The sequence below is a fragment of the Hypanus sabinus genome, chromosome 5 (genome assembly GCF_030144855.1).
Source record: "Hypanus sabinus isolate sHypSab1 chromosome 5, sHypSab1.hap1, whole genome shotgun sequence".
Lineage (NCBI taxonomy): Eukaryota > Metazoa > Chordata > Chondrichthyes > Myliobatiformes > Dasyatidae > Hypanus > Hypanus sabinus.
In genome coordinates, this window is record NC_082710.1 from 49,682,611 (window position 1) to 49,700,377 (window position 17,767).

The window sequence follows — 17,767 nt, forward strand, 5'->3', positions numbered from 1 at the left end:
TCGCATATCACTCCCCTCTGGCGCCTCTTCCCCCCGCCTTTCTTCCATGGTCTTCTACCCTCTCCCATTAGATTCCCCCTCCTCCAGCCCTTTATCTCTTTCACCAATCAACTTCCCAGCTCTTTACTTCACCTCTCCTGGTTTCATCTGTCACATACTACCTTGTACTTCTTGCTCTCTTCCCCCACCTTCTTGCCCTAACTTCTCATCTTTCTTTTCCAGTCTTGATTATGGGTCTTGCTCCAAAACATTAACTGTTTATTCTTTTCCGTAGGTACTGCCTGGCCTGCTGAGTTCCTACTGAGCTGTAGACTGCTGATGGCTGTTTGTCTTTTAGAACCATTGGCAAAGTTTGATCTGTCTCAATGAATGAGAGAATGAGGGAAATACTAGGTCATAAGATTATAGCTTCTAGTGGAATAATGTTTTGCATCTACTAATGGTACACGACCTCTCATGGATGTCCACTTTTGTGTTGCCAGATCCATTGTGGATCTATGCTTTTTATCATAATGGAGCTGCATACAGTACAATAGAGGGTTTTATTTCACAATTCCTGGAATTTTATGTTCCATGTATTCATTTATGCTGTTATATATTCATGCAGCCTATGATTCTTAGATTATGTCATTTTGTAAGCACAATGCATTAGTTTTTTATTTACCATACCGTGCAAAAGTCTTAGCACATTTAAAAAAAATCTATAAAGTGAAGATACTTTCAAAATAATGAAATGATAAGTTTCTAAATATCAAAAAATACTACTAATAAAGAGCAATAAACAGAAAAAAAACTAAATCAAATCAATATTTGGTGTGATCACTTGTCATGTATTGAAATGGTAAGTTCAGTTAATGTAGTTTGACTATTGTCAAGTATAGTGATGATGTCATCAGTCTGGGACGGAACAACGTAATCACTTGGAAGCGAGAATGAGAAATAAAGACATGTTCAGAGCATGAAGCATCGAGTCATGGTGGTGCACTTTCTACTTTGTAATTAAGTAAGAAGATAGGTTGCAAATGCACAACAGTGATGATTAGGATACTGACTTTGAAAATAAGTTTAACATTAGTTGATGAGAATAGAGAAATCCGGGATCTGACACTTCTATGCTAGGTCTGAGATGGACATAGTGACTGAACTCATTTGAAACTTATGCTGATGGTAAAGAACTGAAAGTGGACAATAACGCAGTAGATAATACAAAACAAAGGCGGAGAGCACTAGTTTAACACCTTGCTAAACCAAATGTGCAGGATATATACTCAACACTACCAAACATAGGGCAAGTCACGGACTATGTGGCAGCAGTGGATGCGCTTAATTCTCCAGGTCAACATTACGTTTATTCAATAGCATTTTCATCAGCTTGCCCAAAAACAAGGTGAGACGGTTCAACAATTTTCTACTCACCTTCGGCAGGCAGCAAAAGACTGTGATTTTCGAATGGACACAGATAACCAAATCAGGGATGCCATAGTGGGAAAACATAACTTAGTCTATGTGCAGAGAAAGCTACTGGAGAATATGCAGGGCCTAACAGGGATAATGCAGGGATATGCAGGGATAATGTGAAAAAGTAGAGGAACAATTGTCAGCCAAGTCACTATGTGCCCTGTTTCATATTGTGAGAGTGCAACACATGGCAAAAAAGACACAGGGAAATAGAAAGTCTACTAATACAAATGAAAGGAAAATTAACAGATGTGGAAATATAGATTGCCTGGGTAGAGACTCAAGGTGCCGAGCTTGTGGACAGCTATGCAGAAAATGCACTGGAAAGGATCATTTTGCAAAAATCTTCCAGACAAAAGGATTAAAGACAAAAAAGTTAAAGATGTTGAGGATGATCAGAAGAAATTTGTATTTGTTGTTAATGGGACATAGTCATCTGAAAAAAATTACTTTTTGTGTAGGGGGTGTAAATCTGCGGATATTAGTAGATTCAGGAGCCAGAAGTAATATACAGTACTGGGTGAAAATGTGTGGGTAAAACTTGAATCAGAGAAGATAAAGTGCCATTCATATTATCCTAAGCAGAAGAGAAAGTTTAACTGTATTCATCTAGCATATCACTGGAGGTTGAGGGGTGTTTGATTTATGAAATAAGTATTGGCAACAGATCAGACCAGACAGAGTTCATCATGATAAAAAGCAATGGTGAACCACTCCTAGGTAGAATTGGGTGTGTTAAAGATCGGAGAAAATGTCTCAGTAGTGACAGACATTAAAGAGTCACTTGAGCTGCAGTACCAAGAAATGTTTGAAAGGGTAGGAAAGCTGAACGCTAAGCAGATCAGTCTGTACATTGATCCAAAAGTAAAGCCTGTTGGCTAGCCACTCAGACGCATACCTTACACCTTAAGGGAGGCTGTTGAGAAAAATATTGAACAGCTAATGAAAACGGACATGATTGAGAAAGTGGAAGGCCAACTGCTTGGATTAAGCTGGTAGTAATTTTACCAAAACCTAACAAAGTCATCAGAATTGTACCTAGACATGAAAAAGGGAAATGAAGCAATTGTGAGGGAGAGGTATCCCATTTCAACTATAGATGAGATACTCCAGGGTACGAATGGAGCTGCGGTGTTTAGCAAGCTACACATAAAATGGGGCTATCACCAACTACACATTTGTTGTGCATAATGGGGTGTATAGGTACAAGCGACTGTTATTTGGTGTGTCATCAGCCAGTGAGCAGTACCAGCATGAGATAGCGAATGCTTTAGCTGGAATTGAAGGAGTTGAGAACATCTCTGATGATGTGATTGTACATACGCCAATCCAAAAACTACATGATGAGACACTGCATGCTGTCTTAAAGGGACTCGCAGAGTAAAAACTGACACTGAAACCGGAGAAAGGTCAGTTCAACATGGACAGACTAGTTTTCATGGGAATTCTCTTGTCCCAGAAAGGCATCGGACCAATTGAGGAGAGAGTCCAAGCAGTAATGGAGGCTGGTGAACCAAAAAATGCCACAGAAGTGGAGTTTCCTAGGTCTTGTTGGCTAGATTCACAACACAGTTTGCAAGTTTGTCAGAACCACTGAGACAATTGACTAGGAAAGGTACTCAGCTCAAGTTTGGGGAAGAACAGAAACAAGCATTCAAAGCCCTAAAAGAGGAACTAGCAAGAGCAGGTACAGTGGCTTATCTTGATAAAGGAGCGCCCACTAAAATAATAGCAAATGCCAGCCCAGTCGGACTGGGGGCAGTACTCATAGAAAAAAAAAATGGCACCTGTAATGTGAGCCATAATCTCATGGACTGTGAATGAATATACTCACAAACAGAACGAGAAACAGTAGCACTAGTATGGGCCCGTGAAAGACTTTGTCCTTATTTATATGGAGAAAATTTGACCTCTATCACAGATCACAAACTGCTGGAGATGATGTACAGCCCAAGATCTAAACCACATGCATGCAGAGAGCGGTGGGTCTTGAGATTGCAACCTTGTGACTACAGAGTCGTACCTATACCAGGAAAACAGAACTTTGCAGACCCACTGTCGAGGCCACTGGGAGAGACCGCTCAAAGAGAGACACAAGCACGATTCAGAGGAATATCCCTGACAACACAAGAGGTGGAGAGAGTGTCAGTCTCAGATCCAGAGCTGCAGGAGGTGCGTGAAGCCATCATGAATAGACACTTCGTAAGGCATAAGCACCTGTTGTAAATGAGCTGTGTGTAGTGGGTCATCTAATCCTCAAAGGGATATGGATTGTGTTACCTAAAGCCTTGCATGCACGGGCACTTGCCCGAGCTCATGATGGACAATTGGGAATAGTTGGTATGAAACAGCATCTCAGAACTGAAGACTGGTGGCCTGGTACGGATAAAGCAAAGCTGAGGAATTCTGCAAAACTTGTCACGGCTGTCAAACTGTATCTAGACCCAACCCTCCAGAACCACTAAAACTGACACCATTGCCGGATGGTCCTTGGCAGGAAGTAGCAGCTGATTTGCTTGGACCATTATCAACAAACCATTCCATTCTAGTAGTAGTTGATACTACAGCCAATTTTATGAATATGACATTTTGACCTCTACAGCTACAGAGAGAGTCATTGACACTCTGGAGAACATTTCCAGTAGACATGGACTGCCTGTATCTATCAGATCAGATAATGGACCTCAATTCAGATCTGGACAGGTCAAGGAATATTGTGAGAGTAATGAAATCAAACACCTGAAAAAATTGCCAAGGTAGGCTCACGAAAACGGTGAAGTGGGCTGCCAAAACGCATCACTAATTAGGATTAGGATTGCTCAAGCAGAAGGACATGACCGGAAACGTGAACTGAAAAAGTGTGTGACTGTGTGCAGATGTGCGGAACATGCCACTACAGGGAATTGTCCTGCTGAACTTTGCTACAACTGCAAAATGAGGGGGAAGTTACCAGACTTCAAGGAGGTGCACACAGCAGAACTGGAAGTATGAGATTGGGACGCAGTACGAACAGGGAAGTATAAGCTGTATGCAGAAGACCACAGAGAAACACAAGAGTCTACTGTAAAAGTTGGGGACACTGTGCTTAGCAAAAGTGGACACATTCACCATACCTTTCAACACAACACCACACATAGTGGTGAGGAAAACAGGAAATCAAGTGGTAGTTGAATCTCCAACTGGAGTGCAGTATGTAAGGAACACCACACGTGTGAAAAAGTTCAACACAAGAGAGCCTTCTGACAAAGAGGAGGAAATTCAAGGATTTGACAATGAGGTACCAGGACAGGAGGACAATGTGATTGACAGTTACAGCCAAGCTCATGTTCACAGTGAGCAAAAACCACACCAAACATCGAAAGTAAAGAGAAACCAGTAGAGAGACCTCAAAGGGTTAGGAAACAACCTCTGAAGTTTAACAAGTTTGTATTGAAGTAGAGCATTATGTTGTGGGCTTTGAAACAATGAACAGTGTTGTAAGTTGAAAATGAAGGTTTCAGTTCCAGAGTTATCATTAAGTTGAAACTGAAAACGTGTTGGTGATAGTCATGCATATTAGAGAATATGTATTGAATTGAAATGGTTAAATTTGTGAATTAAAACATTGAAGGTCATTTCCCAGGAAAGGAGGGATGTCATGTTTTGAAATTGTAAGGTCAGTTCACGTAGTTTGACACTTGTCAAGTACAATGATGCTGTCATCAGTCTGGGACAGAACAACATGTGATGTGAGGGAGCATGGAAGCATGAATGAGAAGTAAAGACACATTTAGAGCATGAAGCATTGTGATAGTGAACTTTCTAATTAAATATTAAGATAGGCTGCAAATACGCGACACCACCCTTTGCCTTTAAAACAGCTTCATTTCTCTTGGGTAGACTGTTATGCAGTTTTATATTTTTAAAAAATCAGCTGGTAGATTGTTCCAAGCTGGCAAGTTTGGAGAACTCGCCACAGTTATTCTGCAGACGTTGGCTGTCTCACTTGCTTCTGTCTCTCCAGGTAATCCCAGACAGCTGCGATGATGTTAAGATTAGGGTTAGTTGAGGCCATACTATCTGAAACGATATAAAAGATCTGGGTGCCCCAGACTTTTACACAGTACTGTATATTTTACATTTATATATTTTATTTTATATGCTATTATTATGAATTTAGTAGGTTTGTTTTGGAAGTTGTTATTATAGTAAAATGAAATGTTAATATGATTGAGAATTTTGCAGGAGCTACAGCTGATTTCTTTAACTTTGTAATCTTGATTGAGAAATAAATTATGTGATATTGCCTGTTAATGATTGCAATGTTACATTTCGCCAATCCACCTTCCTAATGCTAATAAAGTCTGACAAATCTGAATGCAGAACATAGATATGCTGTTGGATAATTCAACAGGAAGGCAGTTCAACTGAATTTTATACTTCCACTCTAGTTTTAATTTCCTGATAGAAAATAAGAGCAGAGATTTTACAGACAGCTAGAGTATTCCTCATAATCAATTGCAGCAGAGAGTTTTTTTTAGAGATAGAGGACAGTAACAGGCCCATCCAGAACAGTGAGCCTAGGCTGCCCAATTACACTCATTTGACCAATTAACCTACTAAGCTAAACGACTTTGAATGTGGGAGGAAATTGGAGCATCCAAGGAAATCCATGCAGTCATAGGGAGAATGTACAAACTTCTTGCAGACAGCTGTAGAATTGAACCCGGACCCCTGGCACTGCCAGAGTGTTACCCTAACCGCTACATTGCTTTGCTGGTTCAGATGCAGAGTTTTGATGCACACTGTACATTTGATGCTAGATTTTATTAAAATTGATAGCATTAAGTTGCACATCACTCAAGTCAAGCATGACATGCTCCTTACTGAAGAACACTTGTGCATGACTTTGTTTAACGTGGGAAGGCTGATGCCTGGGCAGCCACCACATGGTGGCAGATCGGGGTCAGGGTCCAGTGGAATGACACACAAGATGAAAAGAGATCCTTCACCACTGTAGCCTTCCTCCACCTTCACTGCCATGGTGATAGGTTATCATCTCCACCAGATCCCTTTTGAGATGTTTGTTGCACTGCTGTATGTTTGGAACTTCCCCCTCTACCTTGCCACCATGGGTGACCGTATAAAGAGCAAAGCTCCAGACAGTATCACTCATGGGATCTCAGGAACTCACAGCCCTCTCCACCACGACCTAATCCTTCTCTTTCTCCCATGGTCTATTCTCCTCGCCTATCAGATTCTTTCTTCTTCAGCCCTTTACTTTTTCTACGTATCAACTCCCAGATTCTCACTTCATTCCACCTTCCCCTTCAACTTGCTTCACCTATTCCACCTTGTCCTCCTTCCTCTCCACCCACCATTTTATTCTGGCTCCTTCCCTCCTTCCTTTCCAGCTCGAAGCATTGACCATTTAGCTGCAGAGCGGAATATGATTCCTGACATCATATTCCTGAGCGGAATATGATTATCTTCTTTAAATTATCTTCAATATTTGAATATAGTAGAGATTTTAGCATGGGAATGACCTCTCTCCAAAACCTGTTATTGTGCATCATATTTTAACAAAGTGGAAAAATTTGTCCTGGAGGCAGATTATAGCCCTACTTCCTTTATTCAGATTAACTTGCCACAGCCTCATTTCTCCTCGTTATGATTGCAGTTGCCCATAACTCTAAATTGCCCATTTGTGCAAAACACTTTTAAAATGAAGAAGTCCCTTGGAACATAACTTCTTCCTGTGCTTAGCTGAGAATAATGTTAAACAAGACTGGGACTTGAATTGGCCATGTAGCATGAACATGGAAACAATTGAAATGGGAGCAGGAGTAAGTAAGCCACTTGGTCCCATGAACCTGATCTATCATTTAAGAACCTAGATAATCTGATTGCAACCTCAACTCCTTCCTAGCTACCACAGGAACTTCACTAATGTGTTTATCATGAATCTATCTTCCTTTTCATCAAATACTGTTATAGACTCTGCTTCACTACCCTTTGAGGAAAAGGGTGCTAAAGATGAATTACCTTCTGAGAGAGAAAAATATATTACCTAAGTATCAAGCACCAGACAAAGGGACCACTGTTGTAGGGTGGTGAACTGACCTCTACCTTGCTGAGGCCAGCCAGCAACTCTCAGACACCTCCTCTTACGTACCCCTTGAAGAAGACCACACAAAGTACCGTCAGAAAATTGTCTCTGTCACCATCACCAATCTCATCACTTCTGCAGATCTCTCATCCACAGCCACCAGACGCATAGTTCCTTGCCCTACACTATTGGTTTCTACCTCCTACCCAAGATCTACAAACCTAAATCCCTCAGACTGTTGGGTGCTCTGTAAAATAGCCTCATTAATGTAGGCATACCTTTTTGTTCCTCAGTTTGACCGATAACACCTCACTAGACAAGTTCTCCAGTCTGTCCTGACAGAATGCTGCTGTAATATTTCCCCCAGCAAGTAAAACTACCCCTCCTGGTTTAATCTCTCACACTTTGTCACGTCTAAAATAATGGAAACCCGGAATATTGAGCTGCCGGTCCTGCCCCTCCTGCAACCAAGTCGCATTACAATGTCATATTTCAGGTTCTCATCCGTCTTTCCTACCATACATCTTACTTTGAAATATAAATAACTCAGAATATTAGTCACACCATACTCAACCATTTGATTCCTGACATTTCCTGACCTCTTACCAACAGCTGTATCCATAACCTCTCCACTGACTTGTCCTGGCACTCCGGTCCCCCCCCCCCCCCCCCCCACCGCAGCTCTGGTTTAAACCACCCCCCACCCCATGCAGCACTAGCAAACCTTCCTGCTAGGAAATTAGTCCCCCTCTATTTCAGGTGCAAATCATCTCTTCTCTACAGGTCTCACCTTCACTGAAAACCCTTTGCCCTCTCTCCTACACCAACTCCGTAGCCACATGCAAAACTGTATAATCTTCCTACTTCTAGCCTCACTTACACATGGCACGGGTAGTAATCTCAGTCAACGATTTCATATGTTTCTACATTATTATCCTACAGAAATGTCTTAACCCAAAATGTTGACTGTCCATTTGCCTCCATAGTTTCTGTCTAACCTGCTGAGATCCTCTGGCACTTTGTGTATCACTCCAGGTTTTCTGCATCTTCAGTCTTTCTTCTGATCTTTGCCCACTCACTTAACCTAACCAAATCTCTTCTTAACTTCTTCAAAACTGACTGTCTAACCCATATTTGTGTTGTCAGCAAATTTAGCAACCCTACATTCAATGTTTTCATTGAAGTCGACAAAACAACTGTAAAATGTTATGGCCAAAGCACTGATCCCATTTGTTATGTTTTCCAAAGACGCACTTATGACTTCTCTCTGCCTCCTGCTCTCCAGGAAATCTTATATACCTGCCATTATATTAAAATCTACACCATGAACTTGTATTGTCCCTCATTAGCCTTGCCTACCACTTTACCAAATACCAAAGCCGTCCACTAGCTCCCATTAGTCTGCAGCATGTGTTATGTATTCAAATAATTTCAATAAACTGGACAAACATGATTTTCCTTTCATGAAACGTTGTTCACTTTCCATGAATTCCCTTAATTTTTCTAAGTATCCTGTTGTAATAGCTTTAATACCAACTTGTCAAGTCTTCCCTACAACATGCTCTATATGAAGTCTCCTGATTTCTGTCTTGCTTCATTTTCGAATATAGGACCTACATTTAGTAGTTTTGAATTTAATAGAACCTCTCTCGGGTCTAGGAATTTTGAAAAATTGAAAATGAATGTATAATTGATTCCACTAGCTACTTTGCTTAAAACCTGAGATAAAGTTCATCAAGATCTCAGAGGTCTGTCAGTTGCAGATCCAACAGATTGTTCAGTGCTACTTCCCTGGTGACTTTAATTAGTTTCTCCTTCTCTTGCAGTTCCTGATATACAATGACTTTTGAGGAAAAATTCAGATCCTGAAATTTAGTTTTTATTTTTATTAACATTCTGAGCATTGTTGGCAAGATGAACATTTATTCTACTCTGATTATCCTTGAGAAGATATTGGTAAGGGTAATCGTACAACTGAATGGTTTGCTAGGCCTCATCAGAAGGCATCAGAAAACAGAAATCAGAAAGTTTAACAAAAAAATGAAGACTAGTACTTGCTCAAAACAATGATATACACAGTAGTATCACAAACACACAACAATTTTTAAATGCAGTGTACTTTTTCTGGGAATTAGAATTCACTTATGTAAAATTAGTTCTTTCAGAATAACTTATTAATATTAGCATTTACCACTGTTTACCACTTTGATATGTAAATATATATTACACTTACATATCAAAGCTTAACAGTGTATTAAACAGCAGTGTTTTTTCTGATTACAGAAAACAACTTGACTGTCTATGTAGGCATTTTGATTCACTGTCAGTAACTCTGAGATTCTGTGTAAAACAATGAATGCACTGAATTCCCAACATTGTTTCAGTTTCACAGTCCCCAACAAAGTCAGCAAAATCCAGACATTCATCAGAGTTAAGTTTCTTTGGGTGATCATAATTGCATTTAATAAGCAGCACAGAAAGGAATGTGCTTTAAGTAACAGAGATGTAAGCACCAACTGTGCTTGAGTTTCATTGTCAGCTGATATTAATTGTTTTATATTGACAGCATATACATTTATTGCAGCACAAAGAAAGTCCAAAGCAATGAGTATGTTGATCTTGGCACTCAGCTAACAAATAGAAGCTGAATTTCAGACCTAATTCAACCTTTGCTGCCTGTTTTAAACGGGTGAACAAATCCAAACACAACACTGCAATTATCAGCCCATCAGCATTTGGTAATAACTTGCCAATTTACATTTCAAGTCTGTTAGTTTCAATAAATTGTTCTGCTTGGGCGGAGATGACTGACATTTTAAACCCCTGCTTAAGAAACTGGTCCAAAATAACTAACGGTACCTGTTGAAAAAGTAAATGATTTTTGTATGTCTATTACGGGAACTTCAGACAGCTACTGGATACTCAAGTAAAAGCAAATTGTTCCAGTCACATGATGGATCTAAAATCCTTTTAATTCCCTTTGCCTGGAGAAACTTTGTGTCAAGAGAAGTGCTCATTAGGCATACACTCAGCCTTGCTTCTGCCTTTCCAACATTGTTTGGACTAATTAATAGGGATTGTATTTTTAATCTCCTTTCTGATTTTGTTACTGATGCAAGAGTTCTCTGTTTCATTCTCTTGCATCAGCTAACATGAAAAGCTTAAGATGATTTATCTTACTTTAGAGTCCTTTAAATAACTCCCCAGTCCAACAGAAATTACAATCTCAACAGATGGGATTATAAGAAAGTATACACTGTGCCGCTTTGTTTGAGTACAATAAGGGTATTTTTATAATTTTGTTATAACTCAATTCAATTCAAGTTTAATTGTTATTCAGCCAGGCCAGGTCCTCACGTGCTGCCGCTGGAACCTTCGTCTCCCCTCCCGCACACCATTCTCTCAGGTACCACCGCCAGCTCTTGGGCCTTCGGAGGCTCAATTTTCCTCTCACCCACCCACCCCTGAACACTCCATACATCTTCTCCTCAGACACAACTAATCCCTTTCCCCCCTCCGATCCCAGCCAGATCTTCACCACATCCTTTGACCTTCCTTCTCTGAGGCAGCACGTTCTGTCCTCAGTAAGGGCCTCACCTTTTTCCTCTTGCGCCCACACCTCAGTGAGTTTTGTGCCACCATGATGCTGGGCTTTTCTTCCACTGCCTCCATCTTTGAGCCTACTTCTTTGGCAAGGACTCTCCAGCCTGCACCAATGACCCCCTCCTCCTGTTTTCAACCGTCCTCTTCCTGGACACCCACCCTGGTCTTCTGCCTGCTCTGGACCTTTCCATTGCCAACTGCTGACAGGACATCAACCATCTCGACTTCAACACTCCACTCTCCAATTCCAACCTCAGTCCTTCCGTTCTGCTTTCCACTCCCTCTGCACTAATCCTACCCTCACCATCGAACCTGCAGCTGAGGAAGTTGCTGTCGTAGTCTGTCAGACTAACCTCTACCCTACTAATGCCAGTGACAAATCTCAAACACACCTCCTCTTACTTACTGCTCAAACAGGACCTCACTAAGGAACACCAAGCCATTGTCTACCACACCATTACCAATCTTATTGACTCTGGTGATCTCCCATCCACAGCCACCAACCTCATAGTTCCTGCACCCCAGACCTCCCGTTTCTACCTCCTACCCAAGATCCACAAACCTATTTGTCCAGGTAGAGCCATTGTTTCAGCTTGCTCCTAACCCACTGAACGCATATCTGCATACCTTCTCTCTGTTTTATCCCCCCTTGTTCAGTCCCTTTCTACCTACAACTGATGCTTCACACACTCCTGGATCTTTTCAATGATTTTAAGTAACCTGATCCCCATCATCTTATTTTTACTGTGGATGTCCAGTCCCTATACACCTCCATCTGCAACCAGGAAGGCCTCAAAGTTCTCTGTTTCTTTCTGGACACTAGACCCAACCAATTCCTCTCCACCACCACTCTCCTCCGCCTAGCAGAACTTGTCCTCACTTAAAATAATTTCTCTTTTGGCCCATCTCACATTCTTCAAACAAAGGGTATGGCACTCACATGGGTCCCAGCTATGCCTGCCTGTTTGTTGGCTGTGTGGAACAATCAATGTTCCAAGCCTACACTGGTGACCGTCTCCCACTTTTCCTACGTTACATCAATGACCGCATTGGTGCTGCTCCCTGCACCCACGCAAAACTTGTCGACTTCATCCACTTTGCCTCCAACTTTCACCCTGCCCTCAAATTTACCTGGTCCATTTCCATCATCTCCCTCCCCTTTCCCAATCTCTCTGTCTCTGTCTGTGAAAACAGCTTATCTACTGACGTCTATTATAAACCCATGGATTCTCACAGCTACCTGGACTATACCTCTTCCTACCCGGTTACTTGTAAAAAGGCCATCCCCTTTCTCTCAGTTCCTCTGGCTCTAATACATCTGCACTCAGGATGAGGTTTTTAATTTCAGAACAAAGCAGATGTCTTCCTTCTTCAAGTAAAGAGACTTCTCTTTCTCCACCATCAACGCTGCCCTCAGCCGCATCCATTCATGCAGTCTGCTCTCGCCCCATCCTCCTGCTACCCTACTGGGATAGGGTTCCTCTTGTCCTCACCTACCACTCCACCAGCCTCCACGTCCAGCACATAATTCTCCACGGCTTCCACTATCTCCAAAGGGATCCCACCACCAAGCACATCTTTTCCTTGCCCCTACTTTCTGCCTTCCATGGGGTTCGTTCCCTGTGTGACTCCCTCGTCCATTTGTCCCTCCCTACTGATCTTCCTCCTGCAGAACAAGTGTAACACCTGTCCCTACTCTTCCTCCTTCGCTACCATTCAGGACCCCAAACAGTCCTTCCAGGTGAGGCAACACTTCACCTGTGAGTCTGTTGGAGTCATCTACTGTGTCTGGTGCTCCCAGTGTAGCCTCCTGTATATCAGTGAGACCGCTTTGCCAAGTACCTACGCTCTGCCAGAAATAGTAGGATCTTCGAATGGTCACCTATTTTAGTTCCACTTCACATTCCCATTCTAGTGCCTATGCATGGTCTCCTCTACTGTTGCAATGAGGCCACAGATTGGAGAAATAACATCTTATATTCCATCTGGGTAGCCTCCAATCCAATGGCATGAATATCAACTTCTCGATGTTCCAGTAATGCCCACCCCTTTCACCATTCCCCATCCCCCTTTCCCCTCTCACCTTATCTCCTTACCCACCCTTCATCTTCCCCTATTTTCTTTTATTTTAGGAGAGTCTTTTGTCCTCCTCTATTAGATTCCCCCTTCTCCAGTCCTGTACTTCTTTCACCAATTAACTTCCCAGCTCTTTGCTTCACCCCTCCCCTGCTCCTGGTTTCACCTGTCATCATGTGTTTCTCTCTCCCCTCCCCCCACCTTTTAATTCTACTCCTCATCTTTTTTCTCCAGTCCTGATGAAGGGTCTCGGCCTGAAACGCCGACAGTCTACTCTTTCTGTGGATGTCGCTTGACCTGCTGAGTTCCTCCAGCATTTTGTGCATGTTGCTTGAATATTCATGAATATAGCCAAACGAGATGCATTACTCAGGGGCCAAGGTGCTAAATTACATTAACAACAGTCACACTCAAGAATACATTCACGGAATAAATGAGTCCTGACACCACCACCCCTCCCCATGACACCATGGCCTGATGCCCAGTCCTCACGCATACAAGTCAACAAGACTACATAGCATATCAGCAAAATATGACACAGAATATGCATGAATATAGTCCAGATTACCAGCCCACTGATATTTTCTGACGACGCACCTCGAAACCTGCTAGGCAACACCACGACTTTGATGCCCAGTCCTGGCATATACAAGCACATTCAGCAAAGTACAATGATGCAAAATATGTATGTATATGTATATACAGCCCACCGAGATCTCTCTCAACCAAATTTTATAATTAGTGTTCTTTCAAAAATAATATTTTTATTCATAATATTCCCCCAGAAAATTAGTTTTCGTTTTTGATTTTCGAAGCACCTGTCTTTGGAATGTTGGTTTGGTTTAAATGAGATTGAAAACCCAATATCAGGTAAACCTTCGGTCCACTAGTTGCATTCTTGGATCATTCTCTGTGAGTGTATATCTTTGGGTGGTTGTTGCAAATCATTTTCACAACTCTGAATTGTAAAATCCCAGTTGTCAGGTGAAAAATATTTAATGCAGTTTTTAGAAGGACAAGAAGGGGAATACTTTGTATCAAGTTTTGCTGCAGAGGGTTGTCATCACCGCTGAGTGTTTACATACTAAAGGGAGTATTTAATAAAGCTTGGCAGAACACAGCAAAAGAGGTTCTGTCTTTGAAGTAAATTGATGTTTACTTTTATCATACACACTGCATGTGAACAGCTTTAGACTTCATAATTGGTCTTCGGCCAGTGAAGTCAATGCTAATTGGGAATAAGAAAGGCTTAAAAGGTTTTTTATGGAAAATTCATTAGAAATGATAATTGTGTGCAACCAAAATGCAGTTTGAAAATCCTATCCTTCAAGTGAACATGCAGATTCTGCATTTGTAAAACTGATTGTGAATTTTAAAACTTATCCTGATAGACAACAGAGCTAATATTAAAATATTCAGAATCAATGGACAGGTACATGGATGAAAGGTGTATGGAGGGATATGGGCCAGGTGCACGTCAGTGGGACTAGGCAGAATAATGGTTCGGAACAGCCAAGAAGGGCCAAAAGGCCTGTTTCTGTGCTGTAATGTTCTATGGTTCTATGGTTCTAATGGGAAAGGCCAGAAAATGGTGACAAAAACTGAACAGAAGGAAGATGTTTCAGTCTAAGTGTGATTCTATATTATTTTAGTTCCATGGCTTTATTGCCATTACTCCAGATGATTAAATAATTTAATTTACTGTGAGTGCAATCAGTTCCAGCATGACAATAATTAGCTAGCTCATCAAAACTTGCATTTTTCTGAATTTTTCTACAATTCAACACAAAGTAGTATTTTAGATGTCCCTAGCATTTTAAAGTGCCTGTTCAGTTAACTGATCACATTTGAACAAAAATTTGGTTTTGATGTGCCATCACAGATGGATAGAAGAGTTAGGTCTCAAGACCTCAGAGCAGAATTAGGCCATTCGACCCATCAAGTCTGCTCCACCATTCCATTATGGCCAATATATTATTTCTTTCAACCCCATTCTCTTGCTTTCACCCCAGACCTTTTGATGCCCTGACTAATCGAGAACCTACCTTTAAATTTATCCATAACTTGGCTTTCACCACCATCTGTGGCAATGAACTCAGATTCACCATCCTCTGGCTAAATAAATTCGTCCTCATCTCTGTTCTAAAGGGATGTCCTTCTACTCTGAGGCTATGCCCGCTGGTCCAATACTCCTCAACTATTAAAAAAATCCTCTCTATATCCACCATATCTAAGCCTTTCAATACATATGCTTCCAGGAAGCTTAACCCCAATGTTTTACTGCGCTCCCCCTAATTCTATTACCTTTGTCTCTTCATTACAACCTTACTGTATAATCTACATTTTGGTCGTCTGTCCTATTATTTTCTCGAGTAGTTTATAGTCAAACATGGCATTTTGCCACATTAGGAAAGATGAAAGAGGTTCACATTTATATAGCACCCTTTACTACCTCAAGACATACCAAATTGCTTACCAGCCAATGAGATACCTTGTGAAATGTAGTCCTGTTGTAAATTTTTAACTGGGGCTGCCAATTTTTGCATAGCAAGTTCTCATAAAAAGTCACCGCATAAGTACCAGAGATTGCTGCTGTTCATTGCTAAAAGAACTGTGAACGAAACAGGGGGTTACATTTGCACAAAGAAACCAATAACCAACATTGAAAGAAATGGTTATAATACTAATGTTCAGAGCAAAAGCTCGTACAGAAGTGATAGGTGAAATAATTCATAATCGTGGCTTCTGGGTCCATAAATGACTCACTTTGAACTATGCCAATATTCCTTATACTTCTGGTAACTGTACTCAGACTGAAAGGAAAGGTATAAGTTGGTTGCATTTCACTGAGGCTGAATTGGCCGTTGCAATGAGCCAGGCTGTGAGACTGAATGACACATTTACTGGAAACAGAACAACACAACCTACAACAGAAGTCTATTGAAAATACTGGGCAAGTGCAGTGAAAAAAGTTTCCATCAAATTTTGGACTAAGGAAAAACTTTGAAAGTTAATGATTTGAAACATGTGTTTGGATTTAAAATAACACAATAAATAACACTATGCAGACACATAGATACAGGGATTCAAATGCCAGTCCCACACTTACCCTGCAATCTCACCATTCAACTTTCCAAAAGGATAATCTTGGGACAATTGATAATGTATCCATTCCTGATACAACAGCATAAGTGCATTTGGAAACTGCATTTGCAATTAAGAACACATTTTCATTACTTCTATAAAAGACTTTGGTCAGATTCCTCTTGGAGTACTGTGTTCAGTTGTGGTCACCTCGCTACAGGAAGGATGTGGATAGTAATAGAGAGAGTGCAAAAAAGATTTACAAGGATGCTGCCTGGATTGGAGAGCATGCCTTATGAGAGTAAGTTGAGTGAACATGGCCATTTCTCCTTGGAGTGATGGAGGATGAGAGGTGACTTGTTAGAGGTATATAAGATGATAAGAGGCATTGATTGTGTGGACAGCCAGAGGCTTTTTCCCAGGGCTGAAATGGCTAACATGACGGGGCATAGTTTTAAGGTGTTTGGAAGTAGGTAAAAGGGGAATGTCAGAGGTATGTTTTTCCACACAGAGTGGTGGATGCATGGAATGCACTGCCAGCGACGGTGGTGGAGGTGGATACAATAGCATCTTTTAAAACATAGAAACATAGAAAACCTACAGCACAATACAGGCCCTTCAGCCCACAAAGTTATGCCAAACATGTCCCTACCTTAGAAATTACTAGGCTTACCCATAGCCCCTTATTTTTCTAAGCTCGATGTACCTATCCAAAAGTCTCCTAAAAGACCCTATTGTATCCGCCTATTTAAGAAACACTTAGATAGATACAGGGAGCTTAGAAAAATAGAGGGATATGTGCTAGGGTAATTCTAGGTAGTTTCTAGAGTAGGTTACATGGTTGGCACAACATTGTGGGCTGAAGGGCCTGTAATGGGCTGTAGGTTTCTATGTTCAATGTTTTATGATCTATTACTTCTTCTGTCATGTGTTTGGCTTTAATATTTGTTAAGAGCCTCAAATATTGGGGAAATGTTGCTGCTCATTATGCAGCTGCTCATTTGGGAAATCCAGTTCTATCATGTTTGCCACCATAAACTGCCTGAAATACATAAGAATATAAAAAGATACAACCAAGTGTAACCATTTATACCCATGAGCCTGCCCTGCCTTTTAATAAAATCATACCTGATTCTTTAACTGAAGGTCACTTTCCTGCCCAGTTCCCAAGTGACTTGATTCATTATGTGCATACAGATTATCCTTAAAACGGATGTATCTTTAGACAAACTGTCATGTCTCCAACTAAACAATGGCAGGCATCCAAGTTTCAGCACTCCAGTTCCCTGGAGTATGGTTCACTGCTGTTGCCCCTTTAAGACTCAGACTGTCAATTATTGCTATCACACTCCTTCATAGAAAGTCTGTACTTAAAGGCCTAGTAGTAGCACTTGTGATTTTTTTTTGTGTCATACAACTGCCTTTGGATTTTATTTGTCTTGTTGCCTGGGGCCTATT